At 41.9% G+C, this 22,093-nt stretch overlaps 1 long non-coding RNA gene across 2 annotated transcripts in view; it reads right to left on the bottom strand.

The window, feature by feature from the left end:
- Positions 1–18,828: 18,828 nt before the first annotated feature.
- LOC123521783 overlaps positions 18,829–22,093 on the bottom strand; it is a 16,907-nt gene continuing 13,642 nt past the window's right edge. The window contains exons 2-4 of one of the 2 annotated variants that reach the window (XR_006680133.1): positions 20,078–20,168; positions 19,536–19,759; positions 18,829–19,388 (exon numbers count right to left, since the gene is read on the bottom strand). This is a non-coding gene — a long non-coding RNA (uncharacterized LOC123521783). Of the gene's footprint in view, positions 19,760–20,077; positions 20,169–22,093 lie in introns of both variants that reach the window. The other variant, XR_006680132.1, reaches the window with a different exon arrangement.

The following is a 22,093-nucleotide window of genomic DNA, read 5'->3' as shown; positions in this document are numbered from 1 at the left end:
AAAATGTTGTTTCTTATTTAAATTATACTATTTAACTCTGAACTTATTTATTTTGAAATTTCTGTGTAGTGTTTTGTATAAAAAGGCAAGGTTAGGGTAAAAACTTGGTAGTCAAGAACAGATTAATCCCATTTTCAGTTATTTCTTATGGGAAAAATTGATTCAGAACTCAACTGCATCGCATTTTAACGCTCCTTCTAGAACGGATTAGGGTCAAGGTTTGGGGTTCTACTGTAAGGTGACCAGATGTCCTGCTTTTGGCGAGACAGCCCCGATTTTTGGCGTTTTAAAAAAGTCCCGATTATTGGAAAGAATGCACGACAAGCTAGGGAATGGTCTAGTATAGACTAAATTTTTAATCAAGAACACCCCCGCGCCCCCCGCCCCCGGGCAATGGTGTCCCACTTTAAATCTGGTCACCTTATTCTACTATAATAGGATGTTTAAGTGTCCGCCCCAAGCAATGGTCTTTTCAATTGTCTCATATGCATGTGATAGTTGAACACTGAATAAAGAAGACTGAAGGGAAAATTAATGCATTTGAATTGTGATGCAGGAGAAGGAATTTTGAAAGGACAAACTCCTCTGTCTTGGAAGAAGTAAGGCCAGAGTGCTCCTTAGCGTCAAGGATGGAAAGACAGCATGCCCTTACATCCTTTGGGCATGCTGTCAAGAGAGACCAGTTCCTGGAGGAGGACATGCTGCTTGGTAAAGGGGAGAGGCAGTGAAAGGAAAGAGGTTCTCAACAACGGGCCCAACAAGGAACAACTGTGAGCATGGCTGAGACCTGGGCAGAGTTTTGGTCTGTTTGCAGAGGTCACCATGGGTGGGAACCAACTTAATGGCACCTAACAAGAACAACAAAATATTTAATGCCACACCTCAAGACACTTAAACTTCAAGGATTTAAAATAGAAAAATATGTTCACAGTAATGTGTACTGTCATTTCTTTAAGTTTCGACAAGCAGCCCTTAAGATGCTGTTTATTTCCTTGAGGGACACTTTGCCTAAACTATAAAACATTCTGTCACCAGTCAGGTTCATCTCAGTGATAGCTATAAGGTATAAATTTCAGGTATAGTTAACTTAAAGAACCGGCATTTATCTTTAAAAATCAAATCAAATCTCCTCCCCCACCTAATCCACAATTAAAAATTATTTAAAGATAAGACTTCTTTAAAATGATGTTATCAATATTGGTTATGGTCATTTGCTTTCATTTTAAAAAGAATAAGAAGAATGTTAGAAGTATGATGATCTCCTTGGGAATACTTCTTGTATTATTTAGTCCTCTTCTTTAGGAAAGGAAAGTTTCGAGAAGCAAGCATTGAAACTCAAAAAGAGAGTATGAGAAAAAGTGTCAGTAACCCAAATCAAAAGTCCTTGTTTGCAGAGAAACATCTGTGGGTTTTTAAAAACTAGCATAATAGATGCTAGATCTTTTTAAAAATAACATACACACTTGTAGTATGAACTCAACATGCTTTGTTGTCAAAGCACTAAGGATGTGAGATGTGATTAAGACCATATGCCATTAGACTTTGCTTGGTCTAAAATCTAAAGTTAACTTCTCTTCTTTAACATACTGTGAGGTTTGGAAGCAGAGATGCAGGGCTGAAGGTGAACTGACACTTCCAGGTATATTTCACATTCATTAAAGGACCCCTTTCATTCTGGGACTAGTTGAAAACCAAAACCCAAAGGGTCACGGATGATTCCATGCCCCATCACTCCATCATGATCTTATACGAATAGCAATGGCCAGTGGGGCCAGGGTGACCAGCAGAGGAGAAGAATCCACAGGAATAAGTGGGAAGAAAGGAAAGCTTACAAAAATCACTCTGCGTGGGATCATGGGGAGGAACTCTTGAGGGCTGGACAGGACAGGACAAAGTGTTTGTAGTAGAAATTCCCTCTCTTAGCAATAGACTCAGGCTTTCTTTTGAAGAAAGTACCCCTCTTCCATTGTTAGCAGGGTGGACTGGTTGGGAGAGACCCCGCCTCAATTCTGGGGTGGACTGTAATCAGCTGAAGTCAGTCATTTATACCCCAAATCTTTATAGACACCCTGCCTTGGTGACAGCAGTTTTTATTCTTTCCTGAACCAATTGGGTTCTAGCAAAAACTGAGAGCTGACCCTCAAATGATTGCTTATTCTTGCTGAATATCAGGTACTGCCCCAAACACTTTATATGTATCATCCAATTATCTTTTAGTAGCTTCTATATGATTACCAGGATATATGATGGCACACTGGTTAAATACTCAGCTGCAAACCCAAAGATTGGTAGTTCAAATCCACCAGTGGATTCATGAGAGAAAAGATCCAGGGAGGGTCTCCTTTGGTAAAGATTATAGCATAGGAAACCCTGGGGTGGGGGTGGGGATAGTTCTACTCTGTCCTATAAGGGTCTCTATGAATTGGAATCAATGGATAGCACAAAAATAACAGCATTCTTATTAATATCTCTATTTTACAGGTAGAAAAATTAAGAGTTGAAAGAATATACACAACTGGCAAATGACGTGGCTAGGACTTGAACTCTCTCATGCGCCACGTGTAAAGGTCAAGACTGCCCCTGGTAATGTTAGTTACCAATGGAAGAAGCTAAAGAGGCTGGTCCAAAGTCTCAGAGGCATAAAGAAGCTCCAGTCAATGTTTCCTCTGCTCCAGGCAACAAAAGCAGAAAAACAAACACAGGTTGGCAGCATACAGACTTCCGCATCAGTTATAGAAAACCCCAGGGTCGTTTATTCCTGATTAGAACTTTCCCAATGAGCTCTACTTTTTGGGAGAAAGGCTGCTAAAATTTCTTCTGCTTCTGTTCCTTGGAGACTGTGTAGATGAGGTAGAGAAGATAGACATGGGATGGACCAGGAACTGGAACAGGAGACTGGAGTGAGACTTGAAGGGCCCGGCAAATATAAAAAAACGAGTTTATCAGAACACGAGTCGGGTGTTTATTTAGGGTTTCAAATTCAGAGCTTAAGATGTTGCTCATTTCCTTTAGGGATGCTTTGACTCAACTCAGGTCTCAGTTATAGGCAAAGCTTGGGGTTTTGAATAAAGCCAAAAAAAGGAAAAAAAAAATCCCTGCTGTCCAGTCGGTTCCGACTCCTAGCAACACTGTAAATACAGCGTGGAATTGCCTCTGTGGGTTCCCGAGCCCGGAAATCTTTTCAAGTATAGAACGCCTCATTGTCTCCCTGAGGAGCAGGGGGTTGTTTCGAACTGCTGCCGGACGTAGCAGGCCAACGGGTAACTCAGTCTGCTACTAGGGCATCTTGGCTTATGAACAGTTACATTTAAAAAGCATTTAGTATGTGCCAAGCACAGCAATGACTTGAAACTGTTGTTAATTCACCTGTACTATATTTCGATCTTTATTAAGTAAGCCTTATCATTTGGGAAAGTGATTGGTATACACGTCATGGAGTTCTATCAGTATGGCAATTAAAATACATCACTCTTTCTCTGCACCTCTGAAAGGGTCATCTGTGTAGCTGTCGTAACAGTTCATTTTCTCTTGTCTTTACTTTTCTTCACAAATAGTTCCTTCTCATTTCCCAGCAGATTCTGTAAATGCCTTGCATATTTTCCATAGGATAGATGCTCAAATATCTGTAATGTTCTCACTTTATCACCGGGCTCTCCTTTTTGCCTACCTGAAAATTCTTGCAGACACCAGGTGAAGCTTGAGAACTGGAAGGGGCCAAACAGGTTTTAACAATCTTGTTTCACACAAGAGGAGCCTGAGGTCAGATTGAATTACCTACAAGGTCACACAGCTAGGTCAATGTCAGGCCCAGCAGTAGAGTTTCATTTATGTATTTATCATTTGATAAATATTGAACTAGGCACTTTGCTGGGCTCGAGAGTTCTAAAACCTAAATGCACAGCCTTTGTCTTCAAAGACCTGACCGTGTATTGGGGGACAAGTCAGACTAACTCAATGACTAGAAAGCTATGCGAAGACCCTTGAATAGCAACTACGATGATTCTTCTGAGTCTTACAATGTCTTAAACTCAATGTGCATGTTTTCCATCCTTTTCCATCCTTTCTTGTTTATTTTTACATGGAGTCTGTATTTAAATCTGGCCTTTCACAAAGTTACACAGCTGATTTCTTTCCTGCGTGTATTTGCTGGGGTGCTGGATTTTTGCCTCTTAACTTTAGTCTTCCATTAATCTCTATGCATTATTTCAAATATATACATGAAATAAGCATTTCTTTCCCTTTTCCCTTAGGATAAGTAAATAAAGCAATGTGATTAGTGCACTACAGGGACATGGAGGCTCCTCAGCACAGCCCACATAGGGGCTCAAATGGTAAAACATTTCCATATCACTGATTAATAACTGGCTACCTCTCCAGCCTCCCTCTCCTGGACCTCCCATGATCCAGAAGCTGACAGATTAATGTGTAAGCATCCAGAACTCTGTTTCAGTTCTTGAGACCAGTTTTCTCTGGTTGGTCATTCCCAAAGCAAGGAGTGTTTTAAAATATTTTTAAATATTGTGAGCCTCCTTCCTGGAGCTAGACAGAGAGAGTTCCAATGCAGCTGAGTGCAGGCCAGCGCCAGTGGAGGGAGTGGCTGGTGGTGCAAAGAGGGAAGAGCTTGACCATCGGTGGAAAGGTGGGCTTCTTAAAAGACAGGCTTCCAAGAGGCCACAGTTTTGGAAACCTCAGGGACAAATTCCACTCTGCACATGCACGCAGCCTTCAAAACGTCCATTGCTTTTATATTCCATTTTTTCCCCACCATTTTTTTCCCCTTCAAACCATTTTATTTATTTTTATTAAGTTTTTTTTCTCCAAACCATTTTATTAGGAGCTAATCCAGGTCCACAAACTTTTTGGAGCCCTCACGTTAACAGGCCACCAGGAGTTGAAACTTATTCAACCAAAACAGCATAGGGCAGGGGCCTAATTCAGAATAAAAGGATGAAAACACACCAGCAAGGACCAGAAAAAGACTTTTTTCTTGCCTAATTATAAAAATAACACAGAAAATTTTGGAAATGCAAATACAGGCATGTAAGATGTCACCACAGGGCAAACGGAGTGAAAAATAGACAAAACCTCTCTGGGCTAGTTTGCCAATGTCCTATAAACCTGTAATTATTTCAAGATAAAAAAGAGAAAATGGTAGGTGAGGAAGCTGATCGATCAGGTTGGTACTGTCAATTGCAAAGATATTTTTTATGCCATTGCAATGGCATTCTGCTAGTATGTAGTTAGAATAAATATTAAAGATTAAAATTTTAAAAGGAGATGCAAACACATAAAGATTAGGTGAAAATTAAGCTCTAAAACACTCCACTTCACCAGGTTGGAGTGTCGCACAGCCACACCTCTAACACTCACTGCCATCAAGTTGATGCCTCCTCATCGTGACCTTGTAGGACAGCAGAACGCTGCCCTGTGCACTTCTGCGGCTGCAACTCTCCATGGGAAACTCCCCATCGTTCTCCCATGAGTGGCAGGTGCTTTCAAAGTGTAGACTTTGAGGTTAGCAGCCTGATAAGTAATCAGTATGCCACCAGGGCTCTCCTGCCTTTTAACAGTCAGATGTAAATCAGTTGGACATATAAGGAGTCCCTTTCCCTGACTTCTCTTTAATGCTTGCTGGGCTGCTGCCTGCTCTCATTCCTGAAACCCAAGATACCAGGGCAACTCTAGGAAAATGCTGTCTCACTGTTTCTTCCTTCAGGAATGACCAGGATTCTGAGTCGAGACGTTCCAGCATCTGTCACTTGATCAACCTGGAAGTGTTTGCTCCAAGCAAGAACAGTGTCCTCCCAGGTAAGTTTCCCAAATGGAGCTAAAGGCAGACTCTACCTGGAGGATGAGGCCATCATGACAATCCACAGCACTCCTCCGCGGGTCTCAGAACAATCTAATCTAGACCACTAAGGTCTAGAAAGTCGTTTCTTCTTGACGGGCACAGGCGGGCTAAAGGCAAACTCAAATTGCTTTACTAAACCCCCAAAGCTAAATCTACTGCTATCCAGCGGATGACAATTCATCAACAGAACACTCAATCTCTGTTTTTAGCACCGCATGCAGATTTTTAGGTGAGCTGCCTAGTTTTTGGCAACATCTGTTGGTGAATGTTTGCCTTTTATACATATACATGAAGTGACCATTGTGGTGTGTGTCCCAAAACCAATGGCAATATCAGAAACTGGATCAAGAGACATCTCCCTTAGATTGTTGAAAAAATAGACATTCATCACACATACAGTCACAAATATACAGGCAAACATGTAAACACATTTATGTACCTTATTCAGAAAATATTTTTTCCCATTATTTTTAATAAACCACAAGGAAATCAAACAGGAGAATTGTAAATACAAATTAGTCAGTGTGATAGTTAAGGTTTATTGTGCCAACCTAACCAATGAACACATGTGGGATTAATGAAGGGCAGAGAGATAAATGGGTCAGTGAATCTCCTCTTTGTCTCTTGTTCTCTGATGGCTGGACCAGTGTGTGGCTGCCTTAGTTAGTTCTCTGCCTCAGCTTGCAAGGCTCACTTCCTGTGAGACATCCCTGAGGAGAAGTCACATGGACCTACCCTGATGCAGCCCTGGGTGCTGGAGAAGCCGGGTGGAGACCCCTGCCAGCACTGATTTGGCTTTCCTCCTGCATTTGACGACATTGCTTGTGTTTTGTGAGTTTGAGGAAGACTTTGTAGATCAGTGTCAGACATATAGGCTAATGTTGGACTTACGGGTTTGGACTGGAGTGGGTTGGGATACTTTCTTAATGTACACTTACTCTTTATATAAAACTCTCTTTTATAAAATATGAGTGTCTATGAATTTTGTTTCTTTAGTCTACCCAGACTAACTCAGCCAGCTTTAGATGATTTCTTCCCACTCTTGTTTTGGGTCTATGTAAATACACATGAATGCACTCGTGTATTTCACACTAGGCAACCACTACCTAAGACATGTGAAAATCCTGCACTAGATATAATGTGTACCAAGCCCTCACCAGAGTAAAGAATATTGAAAGTACCATGGGCAGCTAAAGGGACAAGACAATCTGTCTTGGAAGAAGTATGTCCTTCCTTAGAAGTATGCTTCCTTAGAAGCAAAGGTAGGAAGACTTCATCTTATATACTTGGAACATATTGTCAAAGAGACCGGTCCCTGGAGAAGGACATCATGCTTGGTAAAGTGGAGGGGTGGTGAAAAGAGCAAGGCCCTCAACAAGGTGGATTGACACAGAGGCTGCACCAATGGGCTCAGCCATGAGAACAACCGGAAGGATGGTGTGGGAACATGCAGTGTTTCGTTCTGTTGTACACAGGAAGGCTCAGGGCTGGAACCAACTCAACGGCACCTAACAACAGCAGAGCAAAGAATGAGTACTACTAGTAGTAGAGGCTGGGATGAAGACTAAGTTATAGAATGTTAGCATTAGAAGGTATCGCGTACTTGTCAGGAGCAAAAGAGTCAAAAGGAAACCAAAGGGTTAAAAAACGGGGGGAAAAAGACCCTAGTCTCAGACATAATTTAAAGAGGACATGTATTGTCTTTGTGTTAGAAAGGGTTCTCTAGAGAAACAAAACCAGGCCACTTATAATTACACATATATGAGGATAAGTTTATACAGTGAGAAGCAATATAACAGCTAATTAGTCCACATAGAAGTACAGAGGGCTCAGTTCAACTCACTTTTGTGGAACAGTTTAATATACCGGAAACCATTCAGCTCAGGTGAGCTGCTGGGTCCAAAGGCAAGGTAGCAGACATAGGTGTCTTCCCACAGACAAGGCAAGCAGACTATGCCTGCAGGCAGCAGGCAGTAGGGTGGGTCAGCAACAGTCTGGAGCTCAGGAGCTTAGCAAAGCAGGCCCCTATCTCGAACTCAAGCATGATGGCAGGGTCCACCACCTCAAGCTCAAACAATATATGCACCAGCATGGCAAAGCAGATCTCAAAGGAGACTCAAGTTCTAGCAACACAATCCACGGGTTGGGTTGGCCCACAGGTAGTGTACCATACAGGTTGAGGCAGAGAACTAGCTAAAGCAGCAGCGCACCATCAGGGAACAAGAGAGAGGGGGTGGGTCTTGCAGAGCCGTTTATTTTGTTGCCTTCCAAGCAAACTGCAACCTGATTAATATCTGTCCACATGTTCCTAATTGGCCTAGTTGGCACAATAAAACTATCACATCTTTTTAAAAAAATTATTTTATTGGGGGCTCGTAAAACTATTACATCTTAAAACAGGACAAAAACAAGACAAAAACACATCATCCAGATGAGAACTTCATTAGCACGAGGCCAAAATGGCATCCAAAGATTTATAGTCAGAAAGTAAAATAAGGCATGGAACAAAGGAACTGTCACAAATTCATAATAGGTGGCAGATCAATCCATCACAGTTTTAGATGGACTACAGAAGCAGGAACAGGACCATGACTGGGACACTTACATTATGTTAGATAGAAGAGATTACAAGATTGATTCTGCGCCTTCTGACCAAGACGTCAGGGCACAACTGAAAGGCACGATTTGTGACTATGCAGCCTTCAATACTGTTCATTAAGGACACACTCAGGCAAGCCCCTAAGAGAGACTGCCCTTTCCTGCACTGCCAGGAGAGCAGTGGAGGTAATCCACTTTCCAATGAACTCTGCCTAAAGGCCGGATTGTTCTCATCCCTAGTTGATGGTCAGAAGAGATTCATGGAAGTTTAATCCATGTGGAGACTCTTCAAATGGATCTTGGGTTTTCACTGTCATCCATAGCCTTCTGCAAACAAGGTGCAAACTCTAATACAGAAGAAAATAGTCTCTAGTACTAAGGACCCCTGGTGGAATAGTGGTTATGTATCGGCCTGCTCACTGCAGAGTCAGCAGTTTGAAACCACTCTGCCGAAGAAAGACGGGGCTTTCTACTCCTGTAAAGAGTGATCATTTCAGAAACTCACAGTGCAGTTCTACCCCATCGTATAGGGTTGTTATAAATTGGCATCAACTCAATGGCAACGAGCTTAGCTTTTTTTTTTTTCACTAATAACTCACACATGCCACAAGCTCAGGTACTCTGAGACCAGAAGGTCTAGATGGTTCCTAGACACCACTGCCAACTATTCTCATCAGGGATACAATAGATGGACCACGATAGAACAGGAGAAAAATATGGGACAGAACTCAAATTCTTAAAAATTCCAGATTAACTGGACCAGTTGGGGCTAGAGAACTTCCTGAGACTATCTTGCTGATACACTCTTCAAATTTTAACTGAACAATTCAATGAGATTATCTTTTAGGAAAATAACAGATTGGCACACAAAATATATTATTTTTAAAATCATTTTATTGTAGACTTGTACTACTCTTATCACAAATCTATACATACATCCATTGTGTCAAGCACATTTGTACACGTTGCCACCGTTATTATGTTTTCTTTCTACTTGAGGCCTTGGTCAAATATATTATTCTATAGAGCTGTTAATGAGTCAGAATCAACATGACAGCAAAAGATTTTTTTCCTTAATTTTAAAAAATTATTTTATTGAGGGCTCTTACACCTCTTTTAACAATCTATACATCAATTGTGTCAAGCACATTTGAACATATGTTGCCATCATCCTTTTCAAAACATTTTCTTTCTACTTGAGCCCTTGGTATCAGCTCATTTTTTCCTCCTTCCCCTTCCCTCCCACCCTTGTGAACTCTTGATAAATTATACATTATTATTATTTTCATATTTTACACCATCCGCTATCTCCCTTCATCCATGCTTCTGTTGTTTGTCACTTTGGGTAAGGTGAGGGGGGGCGGTATTATAAGTCAATCATTGCAATCGGTTCCTCCTTTCTCCCCCTCTGACTGCCCCCCCACCCCCACCTTTCTCCTACTCTCATGGTATCACTACTCTCATTATTGTTCCTGAGTTTATTTGTCCTGGATTCCATGTGTCGAGAGCTATTATCTGAACCAGTGAACATGCGCTAGTCTAGCCGGATCTGTAAGGTAGAACTGGGATCATGATAGTGGGGTGGGGTAGAGAAGGAACATTGTGTGTTTCATTGGTGCTATACTGCACCCTGGCTGGCTCATCCCTTCCTTGTGACCTTTCTGTGAGGGGATGGTCAATTGTCTACAGATGGGCTTTGGGTTTCCACTCCACCCACCCCGCCTTTTTTTTTTTTTTTTTTTTGCAAAGATTTTTTTAACTCCTGAGTACAATATTCCATTAAGAAGCCATCGATTTAAAAAAAAAAAAAAAAAAAAGCAGCAGCCATCGATCTGAGGCCAAAAGGTCAACAATTACTCTAAGGCAAAGAGGAGAAGGTAGGGGCAGAGAGACTGGGGTCCCAGAAATGAAACTAGCAGAAGAGTTTAGAGACTGCTGTGAAAAATGTAACCAATGCCACCGAACAATCTGTGTAGAGATGGTCAAAAGAGACCCTAACTTGCTCTATGAACTTTCACCTAAAATACACTAAAATATTATCTTCAAAAAGGACAGCATATGGTAATTGGCCTTAAGGAAGGAAACACTCCTCCTAGTAGCCACACCCTTGTGGCGTCCCCTCCCATCGGGGCTTACACTGTGGCTTGTTTAACCAACAGAGGGAAGTGACATGCCTGGTCTGAAGCTTAGGCTCGGGTGAGTCTGGCAGCTTCTTTATTTGTGCCTTGAGGAGCCCTGCACTGCCACGAAAAAAGTTTTAAAATACGTATGTGAAAATATGTGTGTATATAGATGTATATGTGTTTATGTATGTACACACACACACACCCGAGCCCTGGTGCTGGTGACATAGTGGTTACATGTTGGGCTGCTAAAAGCAAGGTTAGCAGTTTGAAACCACCGACTGATCCATAGGAGAATGATAGAGTTAATCTTGGAAATCCACAGGGGCAGTTCCACCCTGTCCTATAGGGTCACAACGAGTGGGCATCAACTGGTTGGCAATGAGAGGTGTATATATAAAATCAGGAGAGACCAGTCCCTGGAAAAGGACACACAGCTTGGTAAGGGGAAGGGCAGCAAAACAGAAGAAGGCTCTCACTGAGATGCACTGGCACAGTGGCTGCAACAGTGGTCTCAAACAGAGGAACGAGTGTGAGGCTGGCACGGGATCAGGCAGTGCTTCTTCTGTGGCACACAGGCCCACTACGCGTTGGGACCAACGGGACAGTCCCAAACAACAACATATTGCTTACCTTTCTGTACTGCTGGGCTAAGTAAGCAAGAACTCTCACCGCGCCCGCCCACCCCTACCCCAAAATGTTTGGCTTCTCTTTTGAAAAAGCGTCTGGTAGCTTTATAGTTCAGCTCTAGGCTGCTAACCTCAAGATGGGCAGTTTGAACACACCAATTGTTCCGTGAGAGAAAGATGAAGCAGTTGGCACCTTTCGAGGTTTCCATCTCAAAAAACCTATGGGGGCAGTTCTACTTTGTCCTATGGGATCATTATGAGTTGGACTAGAATGGATGGCACTGGGGTGTTTGTTTGGGCTTTCTCTGTTTCTCTATGTTGTCTACTATGCAAAGAGAGACTAATGAAAGAGAAATGGCATTAATAAAAATTTTAAAAATCAAGATTTATCCTGAAATACAATATGCTTTCAGTGTTAATATGCCTATCAGAAAGACCAGTTAGTAAAACTATTATTCAAATTTATACACCAAAATGTCAAAAATGAGGAATTTGAAGATTTTTACCAATTTCAGCAATCAGTAATTGAACAAATACAAAATCAAGAAGTGTTGAAAATAACTGGCGATTAGAACCTGGAAGTTGGAAACAAAGATCAGCAGTAGTAAAATATACCCTTGGTGATCACACGGAAAAAAAACAAATTTGTAAGACCAATGACTTATTTACTGCAAAACCCTGTTTTCAATAACACAAGGAGGACTGTACACATGGACCTCGGCGAATAGGTTCGAAAAGAACCAACTTGAGTACATCTGTGGGAGGTCTGCGCCTTAGAGAATGGATGCTTACAAGACCAAGGAGCGTGTGACACAGGGAATCCCGGGTGATTTTGACTTAGAACACCTTGGTTAAAGACCATCAGCTCCAGACCTGAGTCTGGCCACCTAGACTTTCAACAGGCAATGAGGCTAGCACCAGATGGACAGTGTGGAGCAAAAACTTTTCACAGAGTACAGGCTTCAGGTGCAGATGGAGAAAAAAACCTCAGGCTCGAAGGGTCCACCCCAAGTTCAGCTTCACAGCTTCTGAAGTCAAGTTGTGCTAAGGCTCCAGGTCTCAAAAGGCTTTTTTGACTTGGAGTAAAGTTTCCATGTCTGATGAGATTTTTTTTACCAGAGGAGGAGCCAAGGCTTAATTTATTAAAAAAAAAAAAAAAAAAGGAAGAGGAGAGGCAGTGAAGGATGAGAAAGAAAAAGGGCATTTAAAGGTTGACATTGAACTGGGTTCAAATCTAGAACCATGGCAAAGAGTCCTACATTCTTCTTAAAACACAAGTTGAATAGGAGTGAGTTCTTAGACACATATACCTTGATAGGTGCGAAAGGGCAGTGTCGCAGTGTCCACAGAGCTTGCCAACGGTACTAGAGGTACGGAGATAATAGGGAGTGAATGTTTCCTCCTGAAGGAAGAAGTTACTTTAAAATGTATAGTCTTTTAAAATAATTATTGTCTTGCTCTCCAAAGTTTAGGCCCAGTATCAGTTACTCTGACCTAAATGTTAGCTCTGCACATTACCTAAATCATTTAAACCCTCCAAATCTCCATTCTCTCTTAATGGGTAAAATGAGGAGAATAACATCTATCCTCACTTGGTTATTATCTTGAGAATTGGATAAATATGTGTATGAAGTACTTGGAACACTGTACATGATTAATAAGTGAGTCATTATTATTTCAAAATTGCTTTCCTGGTAATTTTTAGTGACAATGTTTTATTATAGTAAGTTACCTGGTATGTGGGGTTGATCTGAGTCGGAACTAACCCTGGAGACCCAAACAACAACAATAACAACTGGACCTTGGGGGAAATCATCAAGGTGGGCATGAAGGCAGATATGGGTACTATCCTTCATCTTTTGTAGATTACCTAAATTTCAGACTGAGTGTCTAGGAAGAAATAACTAGTCTCTTAAGGATTGTGGAAAGCGAACTTAAAAAGACAAATGTGTTATTGGCAGGGGAGAGGGGGTGGGCAAAAGTGCCCCTGGTGATTTCTGATGTATGCTCATAAATATTTATGGCAATGCATGACTGCCCAATCCCCTAAACCCCCCAGTACAGAGAAGATTCCAATGCTGTTGCCAAGCTGTGTTACTTGCCCTAGTTTCCAGTTCGCTTTAGCATGCCTATGATACATGGCACTACACGTCATACAGCAACAAGCAGGCTCAGCAGACAGACGATTTCAAGTCCTGGTAGGTGCCTGGCTCTGTAAGGGCTCACCCTGGCCTCACTCAGCCAAGATACATGTAGGGATTTATTATGGGGGGTCTCGTGTCTTTCCCACGGTGGACTAAAGGGGGCAAGCTCATCACAGATCCAATCTCTTCTGGAGAAATAATAAAGGTTAGTTTATCGCTTTCATTAGGGACCAAATCAACAAAGTCCTGGCATGGAGACCCTGAGATTCTAAAGTTAAGGTTCAAAAATATTCTCGAACTGTTAAAAGAATGCCTCAAATTTCCATTCTCTAAATGTTTTCAGGGTAAATCCTGGAAATAATTGGAAGCCCTGCTCAATTAGGTAGGCCTCAGGAGTAAGGGCACCATTGTCATGTCATTTATATAAGCCAGCCTATGAAGTCTGAGGGCTAGGGGTTCTATGTCCTTGTTGCTCTAATCAAGCTGTCTATGCTTGACAACTCTTGGTTTCTTCTAGCCCATCCCTGCTTTCTGGTGGCACCAGACACCCAATGTTAGCACTGCTGAGACTTGACAATCCCAACCTCATCTATCCTACCAGATCTCTAAATCCACTGCACTCAGTATGAATATCATCCAATTAACCCAGTAGCAAAGCCTTGTGCTAGGTTCCTGAAGGGGATGCCTTATATTAAAGATGTCTGGGCCCCAAGGTATTTTCAGAATTTCTGTTTAAATGCTGACTACTAGCCAAAATATTGGCAGTTCAAACATACCACAGAAGATGGGCTTCCAAAAGGTCACAGCCTAACAACAAAGGTATATTCTTTGGGGCTAAACTGATGGTTAATTCAGATTAAGTGCCCTTAAGCTCAACTGTACATTGAGAGGAGATGGGCGCGAAGCTGACATCACCCAGAGTAAGTAGCGCCATGCCCTCTATCCATTAGGCCTGAACCTAACATTCTCTAGATCAGCGGTTCTCAACCTGTAGGTCGTGACCCCTTTGGAGGCCTAACGACCCTTTCACAGGGGTCACCTAACGCCAGCAGGAAACACATCAATATTTCACAATATATAATTACATGTTGTTTTGTGATTAATCACTATGCTTTAATTATTCAATTATAAAATTATGTTCAATTTGTAACAATGAAAATATATCCTGCAGATCAGATATTTACATTACGATTCATCACAGTTATCAAGTAGCAACCAAAATAATTTTATGGTTGGGGGTCACCAGATGAGGAAGTGTATTAAAGGGTCGTGGCTTTAGGAATGTTGAGAACCACTGCTCTAGATGTTTGGGACTAATCTGCTCATCCTTCTCATCTCTCTTTTCATTGACTTATTAGTCACCTGTCTTGCATTCCACTGGGGGTCTAAAAGGGTAGACCCTGGGGTAGCAGCATCTAAACCTTGGGGAGCTTCTTTGAAATTCAAATTCTCAGGTCCCACCTTAGATCTACTCAATCAGAAACTCTAGGGATAGAGCTCAGCAATTGTGTTTTAACACCAAACTCACTGCCATCAAGTTGGGTCTGACTCATAGCAACCCTACAGCACAGGGTAGAACTGCATCTGTGGGTTTCCAAAACTGTACACCTTTACAGGAATAGAAAGTCTCATCTTTTTCCTTCAGAGCATCTGGTGGTTTTGAACTGTTGACCTTAATGTTAGCAGTCTAATGCGTAACCACGATACCACCAGGGCTCCTCATGTAACCTGCCCTCCACAATTCTGATGCATATTGAAGTTTGATAATGCTTGCACTTCCCTAACACTCCTATACTATTATCTACTTCCTTAACCCCGAATCAGTTCCCACCTCACACCTTAGCTCTCTAATGTGCCCTCTGGGATCAGCTAATTCCCTATATATTCCATATCTTCGAGGAATACTGTCCTGGCTTAATTAAAACCTGCTCTTTTAGAATGGCCCTCTAAGGTAGAGTCTGAACTCACATCTATATGTCTCAGGACTGAGCTTGTCCCTCTTTCTCTTCATCACTGTCTCTAGACTATCACTTCATCCTCATCTTATAAATTTCTTCTAATCCTTTGGGGCTCATGCCATGTGGTTACACTGCTCTTCTCCTTTCTTGTCATTCAGGCCCTTTGTACCAGGCTCATTGTGGGTCACCCCAAGGTCCAGAATTATGGCTAACACCCACGCCTCTTAATTTCTTGGCTTTACTTTAAGCGACCTTCTCTTGTGTCCTCTTCCATTGATTTCCAGTTACCTACAGATCTTATGCCACTGGAAACGATTTCATCTAATAAAACATCCCATTCCCTGACCTCAAATCTTAAAATTGCAGTATGTTTGTTCAGCTGTTCCCATTTTATGATAATTCTCCAATCTCTTTGGAATAGATAGTTCCCAAACTCTCCTTTAATTCTTCTCAGGTAGTCCTCTCCTTACTTCCTTACCTAGCTGTGGTCTATTCTTTCATTCAGTCTTTATTTCCCTTTTTGGCAAACATCCTTATTTATTTTGCCATTCAGTTCATTTGTCATTATTCTGGCAAAACTGAATGGTGCATGACATCATCCATCAATCACTCAGATATTAAGAACCAACACTGTGACATGTGAAGATACTACACAAAAGGGACAAGACAGACAATGGTCCTAACCTTGTGGAATTTATATCCTGAGGTCAGGGGGGAGGGGTGTGGGGCAACAGGCAGATACTAGATCACAATGAGAGTTATCTGGAAAAATAAAGCTAAGAAAGAGGTGAGTGATAGGAGGGAGCTATTTTAGATGCAATAACCAGGAGTCCTGGTGGACTAGTAGGTTGTAGTTGGGCTGCTAACCATATGGGCAATGCTTCCAATCCATCAGTTGCTCAGTGGGAGAAAGATGATGCTTTCCGCTCGGGTAAAGATTCACAGCTTTCGAAACCCACAGGACCGATTCTACTCTGTCTTACAGGATTGTTATCAGTCAGAATCAACTCAATTTGGTTTTTGAGAACCGAGGAAGGCTTCACTGAGGAAGTGACTTTGCACTGAGAACAAAATGAGCCTCTGGGAGGACAGTCCCAGGAACAACAGGCACGAAGACCCTGGAGTGGGGGTGGGGGGTGTTTAGACTGTCAGAGGCAGGCAATGGCCTGCTAACGGTGGTAGAGATGAGTTTGGGATGGTAGTCAGAGGCCACATAATTAATGCCTCATAGACCCAAGTGAGGACTTGGGATTTTCTTCCAAGGGCTATGGGAAGCCATTAGAGAGTTTTGAGCAGCTGATTGAAATGGTCTGACTCTCCTTTGAAAAGAACACCCTGGCTACTCTAGAACTAGGCTGTGGGTGAGGTGGGAGTAACAGACATGGATTGAGTGGGACACAATGCAGGTCCAGCTGGGAGATGAAGGTGTCCATCCAAGGAGAGAGCCACATGCTATTTGGGCTCTTTCCTTCAATCAACATGCTGACCTACTTTTATCAAATGTCTTACCCCTCAGTCTCAGCATTATCCCTCCTACCGACTTCATGGGGTGGGGCAGGTGGAAGAATCGGTTGAGTCTATTGAGAAATAATTCCTTCAATTTTTAGCTATGAATTGGCTACAAACTTCTCTCCTTCCAGCTTATTCAAATTAAAGGAGTGTCCCTCTTTCTAAATGGGGCCTAGCCCTCCATGTTCACTGTTTTTGCATGCTAAAGTCTCTGCCAACATAGAAAATATATCAATAATTTCTCCTATCTCTAACGCTGGCTATCATAAAGTTGCCTGTCTTTCCCCAAATCAAACATCTTGGCAGAGTTGTCCAGTCACTCCCTCTACCCCTCCGTTACCTCTCATCCTACTGAGCCTGAATGGGGCTTTTCGGTACTACTGGAAAAAAACCCTTACCAAGGGCAGCAATGATCTCTTGGTGCTCAGCCATGTCATACAAGTTTGCACAAACTCCTCATTGAAGTATTGAAACCCCTGTGCATTGGTTTATAACAGCTACTATCTGAAGTCCCCCTAAGTACTTTTTCCTGCTGCCATCGAAGGGATTCTGACTCATAGCGACCCCATAGGACAAGGTAGAATGGCCCCTGTGAGTTTCCAAGACTGTTCTTTTTTTTTAAACAGTTATATTTGCACTTCATCACATATCGTACAATTCAATAGGTCAACCATATCAAGAAAAATTGCACAATCTGTACCACAATCAACTTTAGACCCTTTTCTTATTCTCGATACTCATTGTTAGTCATGTAATTTTTTTCAATGTTGGCAAAAATATACACAACAAATCGTTCATTAATTGAACAACTTCTACATGTATAATTCAGTGCCATTGATTATACTCTGTGATGTACAACCATTATTGCTATCCCTCTCCAAATTGTTCCACTACCCTTAAATTGAACTCAATGCCCTATAAGCAAACACTCTTCCTTCCTCACCCCTGGTAACCATAGGTCGTTGGGTTTTTCTTTACCTTTTTTTTTTTCTTAGTAGTTTTCTAAAACTATCATACACTTCCATAGTTAAACTGCTCCTAAAAAGTTGTATATACCTCATCACCATCAACTCTAATGCTCCCTTCCTCTTCCCACATCCACTGATCGCTTCCCAGTTCCCCTCCCCTTCCTGATAAATCATTGCATCAGTTAATGTCTCTATGTATCCAATCCTGTGCTTCCTAAACTGGGAAACCTAACAGAAGGTATAAAAAACAAAAACACAATGAAATAGAAAGAAAACAATAATAATAATATAAAAGTAAAGAGTAAGTGAGCAAAAACACCAACAATATTTAAAAGGCCAAAGAAATTTCTTTTTTGGATCAAGAAATATGTGTGCATGGAGCAAATACAGGTTGGATCAAGAGAGAGGTCAACTGACCAAGTATCATATTGTACCATGGTTTGATTCACCATCATCAAGGTTACAATAATCTCTGTCTGATAGTAAAGCTGTTTGAGTCCCTCACCTGTGACTGGAGGGGATTTGCCAGAGGCCCAATCCAAGCAGACACACAGATTTTGGTTGCTACCCTCCTCCATAGCCTTCTACAAATTGGATGCTCACAATTTAAGCTCTGGTGCTTTTCTGTTCATCATATTTGCATTTTGTTACTGTCATCTTTGGATGACACAGGCTAGTGTGCTTCTTCCGAGGGACTTAGTTGATGCCTCACTTAGACTGTTGCTTGTTTGAATACAAGTCTTTAAGACCCAGATACTATTGTAATTGATAGTCAGGCACCATCTGTTTTCTTTACCACACTTGCTGTAGCACCTTTATCTTCAGTGATGTCTTCCTGCAGGACCATGTTGTAAGAACTAACTGTTCTTGAATTGGGATTAGAATTGCTTGGGAATCTAGAATCCATCTGCTTGTCTCCAGGTTATGAATGACTCTGGTTTACTTTGGTGGTCATATTATGACAAAAACAATAAAAAAAAACAGAACCAACAAGAGCAACAACAACAACAACAACAACAACAACAAACATTGTTAATCATCCCCTTAAGGTATAAGGTGATTGCATTGATAACACCAAAAATTTATCTGATGACATGAAATTTAAGGTACTGTTGATATTAGGAATTTATGGGAGTATGGTCCAACTGTGAACTGCAATCTATGAGTTGTTGCTTTGTACAAATTGATTGGGCTCTGTTTACACTGAGCATGGGGATTGGGGCTAGGGGGAAATTTCCTGCATCATCTCTTACAAGGGTAGACCCTTGCCTCTCATGTCAAAACCTGTCATATTAATGCAAGGGGAGCATTGAAGCACCAGACAAAAGGTGGTTATGGGTATCTTTTCATTGGACATCGACTAAGAAAGGGGATCCACCCAAGGTCCAATGACTGCCATTTCCATAGTCATGGGGTGGCCATCCCTTGCATCCTCTCCCATCAGGGTATTTCAGTCCTCAGTCCCAGGGTAGTAAGTACTTTGGAGGTAGGGCCCATTTCATTCTGTCAAGCTTCCACACTGAGTCTGGTGTGGCCCTTGGGGGATGCCATGTTTCTTGTAAGGCCAGCGTCTAAGCTCGTCGTAGTGTCCATCCACAGTGTGGTTCACTGAAAGGTAGGTAGAGACACATTCAAGGACGGTCTACCCAGGACCACAGAACTGGGTTTATTCTCCGTTTAGGTTCCCTATGATTATTGTTCAGCATCCCTTCCCAATGTGAGGTTGTTGCTCCTCCCGTTACTCACCATACCCACCAACAGAAATAGCAGTGCCTCCGTGGAAATGTAGATGCTCCTGTCCCCTGATCTCAACCTGACTTTCCAGTAAGGGTCTCCTCTCATTCCTATGGACGGCCTGTTGATCTGACACAGCCTTGTTTCAATGTGGTACAGCATCAAGTGGATGGTCCCCTTTGTCCCCCTTCTTGAAGGAGTGACTCCAGCCAATGTGAGACCTCCTTCCTTGAGGTGGTATTGATCTATATGATGAGAAAAAGATAGTACAGGACCTATATCTCTCTGTAAAATTTGTCATGTTTATAAACAGCAATTAGGTACACTTTTAAATCACATTCTTAGGCCTCCAAGATAAGAAATAAGCTATCAGCACCTTGAAGACGAGTTGTGCTGTGAGGTGTGAAAGCTATTGGTAAAGGAATATATCCATCGTGGCCAGCTGTAGAAATGATCCCAAATGAGGAATTCCCAGTAGACTTAAATTCTCCCAGGACCTAATTTTAATTAGGGTACATACATATATTTGCACTTCTTCTAAAACTTGGTGTAGCAATTCTCACCTTGAAGGAGATTATTTTTCTCAGCAGAAAATTTCTCATGATAGTCCAAGTGCTTCAGTTGGATAAATGATATATGTAAAATATATAGCACCTGGGGGGGAAAACATGATTATGAATCATCACCAAGATAAAAGATGATGCTGGTAATTTAAAAAAAAAATCATTTTTATTGGGGGCTCATATACAATTCTTATCAATCCATACATACATCCATTGTGTCAAGCACATTTGTACATTTGTTGCCCTCACCATTCTCAAAACATTTGTTTTCTACTTGAGCCCTCATTTCCCCCCTCCCTCCATGCTCCCCCTCCCTCATGAACCCTTGATAATTTATAAATTACTATTATTTTGTCATATCTTACACTGTCTGACATCTCCCTTCACCTACTTTTCAGTTGTCCATCCCCCAGGGAGGAGATTATATGTAGATCCTTGTAATAGGTTCCCCCTTTCTACCCCACCTTCCCTCCACCTTCCAGGTATCGCCACTCTCAGCACTGGTCCTGGAGGCATCATCTGTCCTGGATTCCCTGTGTTTCCAGTTCCTATCTGTACCAATGTACATCCTCTGGTCTAGCCAGATTTGTAAGGTAGAATTGGGATCATGATAGTGGGGGGGGGGGAGAAGCATTTAAGAAATAGAGAAAAGGAGTTAGAACCCTTGGTTAGAAATAAAGTTGGTCAAAAAAAAAAAAAAAAAGAAACAGAGAAAAGGTGTATGTTTCATCATTGCTACCCTGTACCCTGACTGACTTGTCTCTTCCTCACGACCCCTTTGTAAGGGGGTATCCAGTTGCCTACAGATTGGCTTTGGGTCCCCACTCTGCACTCTCCCTCATTCACAATGATGTGATTTTTTTGTTCTTTGATGCCTGATACCTGATCCCTTTGACACCTCATGATCACACAGACTGGTGTGCTTCTTTCCTGTGGGCTTTTTTCCTTCTCAGCTAGATGGCCGATTATTTATCTTCAAGCCTTTAAGACCCCAGATGCTATATCTTTTGATAGCCAGGCACTATCAGCTTTCTTCACCACATTTGCTTATGTATACATTTATCTTCAGTGATCATATCGGGAAGGTGGGCACACATTGATATGATTTTTTGTTCTTTGATGTCTGATACCTGGTCCCTTCTACACCTCGTGGTCACTCAGGCTGGTGTGCTTCTTCCATGTGGGCTTTGATACATCTGAAGTAGATGGCTGCTTGTTTAGCTGCAAGCCTTTAAGACCCCAGACGCTATATCTTTTGATAGCCAGGCATCGTCAGCTTTCTTCACCACATTTGCTTATGCACACATTTGTCTTCAGTGATCATGTCGGGAAGGTGTGGATCATGGAATGCCAATTTGATAGAACAATGTGTTCTTGCATTGAGTAAGTCCTTGAGTGGAGGTCCAATGTCCATCTGCTCCCTTAATACAAACCTATAAATATATGCATGTAGATCTATTTCCCCGATGCTGGTAAATTTTAGTTCATAGTTCAATTTTATGTTCTTTCACACTTTATTTCTGAAGATTAAAAAAAAAAAGCCAGTGTGCCCCATTATTTTCACTTGTAAATGATGAAATAAGTGACAACATTCTTGTTCATATGATGGGACAGTTTCTTAACCTTGGCACTACCGATATTTTGGCCTGGATACTGACTCAGCTGCAGCTAAAAACTACAAAGTGTGTTGTCTTGTGCCTTATGGGGCATCCTTGTCCACTACCTACCAGTTACCAGTAGAACATTCTTCCTTTCCTAGTTGAGACAACGACACAAATCTCCAGACACTGCCTGATGTTTCAGAAGGGGAACAAAATCACCCCCGTTTAACACCACAGTCTTTGTCAGAAGCTGGAAAAAATCTGGAACCATGAAGAAAACTCCTCTCTGGGACTGAATGTTAAAGGAAGCCTGTGAGCAGGCGGAAATGCTTGCTAGGTGACCACCTGAATCTACTTGTTGAGTGGAAGTCGGAGAAATGCAGCAATAAAGAGACAGGTTGAGTTTGGCCACTGA

The sequence above is a fragment of the Echinops telfairi genome, unplaced genomic scaffold, assembly GCF_000313985.2.
Source record: "Echinops telfairi isolate 266 unplaced genomic scaffold, ASM31398v2 ScPeMD7_60;HRSCAF=208, whole genome shotgun sequence".
NCBI classification, from domain to species: domain Eukaryota; kingdom Metazoa; phylum Chordata; class Mammalia; order Afrosoricida; family Tenrecidae; genus Echinops; species Echinops telfairi.
This window is presented reverse-complemented; position numbering and strand designations above follow the sequence as displayed.